The following is a 9520-nucleotide window of genomic DNA, read 5'->3' on the forward strand; positions in this document are numbered from 1 at the left end:
GTCGCGTACGGTGTTGGTGATGAAACGGGTTTTGCTTTCAAGTTCGACTTTATTAGATCGAAGTTTCGAAATTGATAACTATATAAATGTATATATCAACATGTGCGTAATCAATAGTAGAAATGAAATATGCCTTAAAATCGATACTTTTTTCATTTTGTAACTCGAATGATCCCTAATAACACTTGATTTTGCGCGTGTGGACAAGTAACACCGCAACATATGGCCAGCGTTGTTTCAATGCAATTTCGACTTTGCTTAAACTTTTTTGTTAAAAAGAGGTAGTCATAGAAAGAGCAGTCTTTGTTGTTAAAGATGTATGTTTTACTTATTGCGTCATCGTTAACTGGATGCGTCTGATCAGGACGGAAAGTTCACTTTGTTTTGTGGACAAGTCGAAAAAAGTAACAAAAATATGAATAGGGGAAAAGTGAGAGTAATAAATTTGAAATTATAGCACAAAGAATACTATATAACATTAAAATATACATTTCAAGGATTCATTTGAACCCATTTTCGACTATATGTCGAAAATATTAACGACACAGTCAGTGACTACTTTTGTCTAGTCATAATGTCACATCATACTTTTTTACTTGTTTTGGCGTAACGTTCTGTATACAACTTTACAATGTAGTGCATAACGACGCAAATATTTCTTCATATCTTTTGCAAAACCATGATTTTTGAGAATTTAAAAAAAAATTTCTCAACATATTTTTATCGAATCTGATTAAAATTATAACTGTATCCGTTTACTTGTTCATATATAAGATATCAAACATGTACTTAAATAATCAAAAATTTGTGTCTCTTGGAGATATCTCTTTCTTGCCCTAAAAAAAATAGTTCTGAAAAGTTGTCCAGCAATTAAAACAACCACAATGGCACAATACTAAAAAAACAAAATTGCACATAATACTTTAAACATTATTCTATATACACGAAATGAAAGAAGTGCGACGTTATTGGTTATTTATACAATTCATGAAAAATAACGTCAAATTAACGTTACCAAAACTAACACAAACACCGTACGCGACGTCAATACACTGACGATTTTGATACAAATATAGCTGGAAATTAATAATATAACAATTATTACCTTTGTATGAGGTCAATACAGGATATATCGACCTAAATAAGTATATCGACCTCGGATAAAATATACCTCTTTCAGGTCAATATATCCTTGTATCGACCTCATACAAAGGCTATATAATTGTATAACATCGTTCTTGAACCTGTGTTGATATGCTTAATACCTTTCCCTACCGAACATGCGTTTTTTCCCTCAGTTTTTGATTCCGGCAAACAATATTCCATGAATCATTCATATTTGTGACCCATCATAACATTCCAAGGGTTGTATAGGTCGAACATCATTTTGAGAAAAACATCGTTAGCTATTAAATTAGCTTCAAATTTTCTACAAAAAAACGCGAGTTCATTTCTATACTGAATTAAGAGAAAAATCTAAAAAAAAATATCGAGAGTCTTGATGCTTTTGATTATTCTATGTTTTTCGTTAAAACATGACCACATTAATCGCATAACTTTTATGCAATTTAGAAATGCTACGATTGAGATAGACAATTACTTTCGGAAGGACAAGGTACATTTTGTGCTTATTTGGCGATGCAAATGCACTTAAAACCCAGTTTTTAAAGCACTTGAAGGAAGGCTTTTTACAAAATATAAATATTATCTAAGCCTTATTGACACATTTGACTGTGATATCTTTTAAGTTACATCAAGAGCAAAAACAGGCTAGTTTTAATAACAGTTTGAAGCAAACATAGAGCCCAGATTTTGTTTAACTGGTGAATAAAAAAGACAAAATACACTTACTGTGTTTTGGCCTACGACTGTGCTTGTGCTTTCTATAATGTCTCAGGATGTGCAAATCAAATATTTTTGCTCATTTTCGTCATTTGACGGAATCTTCTTTCATTTCACGGATGTTAAACTATTGTAAATGCTACATGTTTAACAAAAACAGCATTAATCTATCAAAGAACAACTTTTTCGAACTTAACGAAACATATTTTGATATAAAATCAATCTGGGGAAAACATATTACTGTCAGGTTCAATTATAAAATACGATATGTGTGTTCATTATTATTTGTGGGATACCAATAAACGTGGATTTCGAGGTATAAGGCGACGCATGAATATAAATGTTCAGCGAAATACACGTTTTCTATAGGCTTATATGCAAGTTTTGGTAAAAACACGAAATCAGACATCCTCAATACCCGAAAACTGATACCAACGAAAATGAATAAATCACAGTATTCATTGAAATAATATATGTAGATACAATTATATTTCAATCGATTCTAGAAGTCAAACGTGTTTCAATGTAACTAACAATTTCCTGGTTTTAAAATGTTCCAAAAAAAAAAAGATGACTGACCCTAAACTTTTCAAGATCAAAACTTAGTTGAGGTACAAACTGCATATTAAAGACGAGGACTGTCACTGTTATTGCCAGTTGTATGTGTGATCTTTCAAACGAACAATATGGTATCCAGAAAGATTATAATGGTATGTACTATAGACTTCAGCAAAATTGTTTAATCTGAACACATGTCTTTGTGCCTGTCGGAGGTCACGATCCTTGTCAGCTGTTGTATTGTGACAAATATTATTGTATTTGTCATATGGGGAATGTGGTATAGATTGCTGATCTTTAAAAGTCTTTGTTGAAATAGAACAAAGTTGTGTTACTCACTGAACGCTTCTTCATTGGGTCGCTGTCTCATTGTTGAATACATCACATCTACTTACTTCATACTTATATTATTCGTTTTGAATAGATGTAAACAAAACAAATCTTAGTCTGCTGCCTTCATCTTAACAACAACCACCAAGGATGACTGGAGAATAGAAATATGGTTACTTAGGTTTTCTTTCGACTAGCAATACAACCATTGTCAAAGTGGAGAGTCAGTTTGGCTGTGCAGGATACTCTGGATAAGAATACGCATTGGCGTCATCACATATATTAATCTAATAGTTGAATTCGCATGTCAAACTACATACCTCAAGTGTTTTGACTCCAGATTCATTGACCCTATATCTGGAATTTTTGTGAACGCAAACCGATAGTGTGCGTGTGAACAGGGTGATATATAATGTGAATGAATCAAGACGTGTAGGATAGCTGGTCAACATAATGAATACAATTTTTTGAAAATATGAAAATATGATAGATAAAATAAATGCATCCGAATTATAAAGCAAACTGAGTGCCTAAATCTATATTGCGATTGATTTGTGCAATGTGCACTAGACATCCGTTTTGTAGAAACTGGGATTTGCAAAAAGGTTATGAAAAAATGATGTACACTTCCAAGTATTAAAAAAAAATCGAGCCTTAAAATGTATATTCAAATAGTAGCAGCTGCTGTATATTTACACTGTTCTATTCACAACTATCCAACAATGCTTTCAGTTGACATGTGTGCAAGAATCTACACACATTTACATACTTTTAATAAAGGTGTATTAACATCATCATTATCTTATTCTATTCATAGTCAATTGTTTCAATTCAAAAGCAAACAAAAATTTAGCAACATTTTTTGGTGACCAGCCAGCGGTCTTAGGTTCACGTATTGCTTTTCTTTTTTTTAAAGAGAGCAACTTCTTTTTATTATCTTTCTGCTTTCCGACCACTGTTTTCGACCTAAAAAATTTAACAGAAATGTCGTTTTCTTAATTTTCTTCATGCTTTCCGACATTTTCCCATGCTGATTGAAATACAAAATATCGAATGATAAACGTTCAGAAATAATCAGTTTATTCTGGGACATTATATATCAATAAACTGTCCCAGGTTTATTGTCACAATGCACAACAGCACGCTGTATCAAATATTATACACACAACGCGTACATGGACCGTCTCAAAGCATGAATTATATAATTGCGTTATCATTATACTTGATATTTAATAAACATTCACATTATTAAAAACACATATGTTTTGTCGCAAGGCAAATCGGTTCTAACATATATATATGATTATTTGACTGCAACCTAGTCTATATTATTTTACGTTCCAATCTACAAATGAACTTTAATTGTTGAAATATACAATGTCATGTGGTAGCCTATCCATAGAGGGACCGTATCAAAGACATAAATAACTACTTGTATAAATGATCGAAAATTTTCGAGATGTTCCGAGAATCTTGATTCCAAAGACATCGAATGGCCCATAGACAAGGGATAGAGCTGAACGTCGAGGAGAACGGACGTGAAATATTTGGAGAGAGAGAATCCATCAACATCATCCAAATTAATTTTCTAAATTGTTTTTTTCTTGGGTGCATTTTGTCATCCTTAGACTATATACTTTTTATTTCGGTCATTATTTTCTTGTTAAGGAAAACCTCGACAGATATTTTCAGGTTTGTTTGAGACATATGTGCTCTCCCTATTTGGGATCCATTAGTTGTTTCCATTCTTGGAAACTATCAGACCTATCTTTTGAAGTCTGATAGTTCTTGCCGTTCTCCTAATGGGTCGTGCCTATTCCAAAACCAAGTAAAGATCACACGGATCCTATTAATTATCGGCCAATTGCTCTTACCAGTTGTGTCTGTAAAACACTAGAACGGATGGTCAATGATCGCCTTGTTTGGTTCCTGGAATCCAATGGGCTTTTAGCCAATATCCAGTGTGGATTCCGCCAAGGTCACAGTACTCTTGACCATCTTGTTCGATTCGAATCATTTGTCCGTAATGGTTTTGCGAAAAATGAACATGTAGTGTCGGTCTTTTTCGATCTAGAAAAAGCCTATGATACTGCATGGAAGTATGGTATTTTAAAAGATCTCTTTGATATGGGGTTGAAAGGCAATATGCCAAATTTTATTTCGAATTTTCTATCTAACAGACAATTTAATGTTAGAGTAAATTCAACCATGTCTGATCTGTATGATCAAGAGATGGGTGTCCCTCAGGGCAGTATTTTATCTGTTACATTATTTAGTCTTAAAATCAACAGCCTTGTTGAAGTTTTAAAAAGTAATATTGAAGGTTCATTGTATGTTGATGATTTTCTAATATGTTACAGAGGCAAAAATATGAATAACATAGAAAGACAAGTACAATTATGTCTTGGAAGAATTGAAAAATGGGCCTCGGAAAACTGGTTTTAAATTTTCTACTTCAAAAACGGTCGGGATGCATTTTTGTAACAAAAGGAAATTGCATCTTGATCCAGAACTCACTTTATATGGAAACCCAATTAAAATGGTTGATGAAACCAAATTTCTTGGGTTAATTTTCGATAAAAAGTTAACCTTTCTACCCCATATCAAAATGTTAAAATCGAAATGTTTAAAAGCATTAGATATTTTATAAGTTGTCGGCAGCACCGACTGGGGTGCTGATCGCAACATTTTACTTAATTTATATAGATCTCTAGTTAGATCTAAACTAGATTATGGCTCTATAGTGTATGGCTCTGCAAGGAAGTTCTACATACAGATTCTCGATGCTGTGCATCATCAGGGTTTGCGTCTCTGTCTTGGCGCATTTAAAACCTCACCAGTTGAGAGTCTGTATGTAGAGGCTGATGAGCACTCACTCTCTAACAGACGTTTGAAGCTTGGACTTCAATATGCTGTCAAACTAAAAGCCTACTCAGATAATCCTGCCTACAGCTGTGTTTTTAATCCAATTTATGAAGATATTTTTGCAAAACATGAAAATAAAATTCCTCCGTTAGGTATACGTTTAAAATCACATTTAGCTTCTTTTGATTTAAAATCTGTTGCTCAAGTTGAAACTTGCAAATGTCCTCCATGGGAACTTCCCAAACCAAAAATGATATTTGATCTCCGTGAACACAATAAAAATAAAACAAATCCTCTTTTAATTCAGCAACACTATGCTGAAATCAAAGCCAATTATTCAGATTTTTCAACTGTCTATACTGATGGATCAAAAGATGGTGACAGAGTTGCATCTGCTGCTGTCTTCAGGGACAGAGCTGCAACTCTCCGTTTGCCATCTGATATATCGATCTTTACTGCTGAAGCAGAAGCAATAATTTTGGCTTTGAAATTTATTGCTTCTTCAGATAAATCCAAATTCATTATATGTTCTGATTCACTTTCATGCTTACAAGCTATACAAAATACTAAAATTAAAAACCCAACAATTCTCAAAATTTTATATGTAATGAGGAATTTAAAAATTCTTCTTAAAGAAATATTATTTCTATGGGTGCCGAGTCATGTTGGAATCCTTGGAAACACAGCTGTAGACCTTGAGGCAAAGAATGCCCTGGGTGACCCTTTATCTAACTGTGATATACCATATACCGATTTTAAATCTAATATTAGAGAATATGTTTTTAATATATTGAAAAATGAATGGAGTAAAAAAGATGGTAATAATTACATGAAATTAAACCTAATTTATGTAAACCTTTCAATAATTTTATGTGCAGAAAAGATCAGTGTGTTATTTCTAGATGTCGTATTGGTCATACTAGAATAACACACGAATATCTTTTAAAAAATGAAGTAGAACCACAATGTATACCTTGTAACTGCAAGTATACTATTAAACATGTTTTAATCAATTGTATTGACTTTGCTGATATTCGGAAGAAGCATTTCAATGTCAATAATATGTATGATTTATTTAATAATATTCCATTTACAAATATTGTTTCATTCTTAAAAGAAATTGGAATATATTATAAAATATAAAAATGTTGTTAAAACGATTTTAATTTTTATCACGTTATCTTAGTGTTGATTTTTATTTGTAAATAATCAATTTGCTTTAGTCTAGAATTTTAGTTTATTGAAAGACCTTTTGTCTGATTTAAAAAATATACCTTAAATTGTTATAATATTCGAATTAGCTCTCGCCGCGATATAGCCTTTCTCTGCTAATGCGGCGTAAAGCAAACAACAATCAATCAATCAATCCGACATCATTTTCAGAAGGATTTTCGGATTTCCTCTACCATTGATACAGCAGGGCATTTGGGAGTGTCGGTTTGGATATGTATTTTGTCCTAACCGGTTCCTCGTTATTGCCTTAGACGTATTTTGCCAAGGCATTTGTGGGGTATCCGGGGTGACCTTGTTCCATTTTATGTAATAGTTTTGGACTTTTTTTATACTTTGAGGACTGAGCAAATCAGTTGAGTGTGTGAGTTAGTATGTTTTATTTTATTGCATTGTAGTATGTTTGGGGAAGGTTAACTTTCTGGTAGTAAGACCCGTCACGGCCTGGCTGGGGAACTGGGTAGGCAAATGCTCACATTAATCTGTACCGATACAGACTCCAAATGTCCTCCTTTATACGCCATAACTCATGGTGGAGCTCCTAATAAAAGGAGGCTCTTACGGAGACAAAGAAAAGACACTTCAAAAACTCACCAATATATAAAGCGTGAACCCCAAGGGGTTAATGCAAAAAAAAAACCAAAAAACTGGCAGACCTTGTCAATTAAGATTGGAGTCGAAAACATATTGCAGACTCTGACAGGCAGAAAGTCCGGTTTGTATGTGCAAGTCCCAAGCTAGGAGGCCTTAATTCAAGAGATGTCGTTTGTTGCCGAATATCGGCATATTTGTTTTTTGTTTGTTGATGTGTACATAAATCAGGCCGTTAGTTTTTTTTTTTCGTTTGAATTGTTTTACATTTTTACATTAGTCATTTCTAGGCTTTTGAAGTTCTCTTTGGTTGAATACCAATTATGAGAAATAGAGACTTAACACCATTAAAACATACATATGTACACACGAAGCGGTATATGGATGATTCGTTCCAACTCCGATTCGTTTCAACCAATTCGTGACAAGTTACTTGGTCAATTTGTTCCAACTTTTCAAAGAACAGTATTTATAACCATGTAAACTATTAGAATAACCTCATAACGTTTATTTTTAGTGCTGTACGTATACATGATATATAAAATGTATATAAATATTTATTTGAAATCTGTTTCGATGGTTGATTCTGGAAATGATATTGACCGAGTATACTATTTATTTAAGTGAATAATACATGACAATTTAATATAAAAAAAAAATGCTAACATACCTTCCAACTGGCACTATTTGCGGGGGATTTCCCCCATGAGAGCTTGAAAATGTAAATTTTGAAAGAGCAATTTTGTCCATAATTTTAAACAAAACAACCAATTATACCATGTGGCTATAGGATTGTAAAGGAATGAAGAGGCCAAACATTATCAAAATACATTTGAAGGTTTTGTAGGACTATAAGAACCATCTTGCACACAAAACCCCCATGTGTATTTTGCAATGTTGGCAGGTATGTACTAACTAATTTTATTATCAAAGAAATCATTATTTTATTATAATTGCTTATTGTATTCTAATACTATGCGAACAAAAGTCTTTTATGCATTCATCAAAAGAAAAAACCCATACTCAGCTTGGGTAATAAATCCTTGTACGGAATAAAAAAAAAAACTCCAAAAGAAAGATGTATAAAAAAAATTAAAAGTTTAGAATTTTTAAACTTATTTTTTGATATAAGGCTAACTTCTTTAAAATCTATGAAAATTAAATTTTGAAACTGTATATTATAACGGCTCCAAATTCCAAATACTTTCCCATTCCACCAAGAAATCTTCTTGACTGTGTTGTTTGTCATCGTTCTAAATTAGTGCATAAGACAGATTATTAAAACACAAGTTTACCAAAAAATCCATACCTGAGGCTTCCATTTCAGGCCAGACCAGTCTATAAAAGTAAGGCAGTGTCTGCGCGTACCCGCATGCGGGTACGAATAGTCAAATTGCCATTCATAGGCTACGCGTACCCACATGAATGAAACGTGAAATATATACGAAATTTGTCGCAATTAGTGAATAAATTGATTAAAACTACTCAGAATTTTTATAAATATTTATATATAGGTAAGTGAACAGTTTTTCTCAGTTATTAAACTGGAAACACAAAAATTAAAGAGGAATCAAGTTATTCTGTTAAAGAATAAATGTTTCCTGTATTCACGGTGGAAAAAAATTCCAAACAAGTTCGACAGGAAAAAGACCTAATACAAGGTATTAATATTGTTTAAATTATAGTTTTTAATCGAATTTGCCGCGTTTCATTCATTAGTCAGGTTAATTTTTTTATGTCGAATACTTCTAGTTTTTCTATTGTAATTAAACCGTTCATGATATTAAGGATATGTCTACTTTCAGTACTTTCCAAATGGAATGTCCTTTCCGCTTTAAACTTGGCATAACTAAAGATGGACAAAACCTGATTGTGAGGGAATCACACAGTTCTCAAAATCATGAGATCAATAAATGTTTATTTGACCATCTTGAAAACGGCAAATTTTATAATAGTATTAATTTTTATCATGTTTTTCTTTTACAGGGACTGTACAGTTTCATTTTCCATCAGTGTGCATTTAATTTGCAATGTTTATTATGTATCATTATCTAATAAATACAATTTGAAAATATTATTTTTCATACTCTTCACTCATTCTACA

The sequence above is a fragment of the Mytilus californianus genome, unplaced genomic scaffold (genome assembly GCF_021869535.1).
Source record: "Mytilus californianus isolate M0D057914Y unplaced genomic scaffold, xbMytCali1.0.p SCAF_62, whole genome shotgun sequence".
NCBI classification, from domain to species: Eukaryota; Metazoa; Mollusca; class Bivalvia; order Mytilida; family Mytilidae; genus Mytilus; species Mytilus californianus.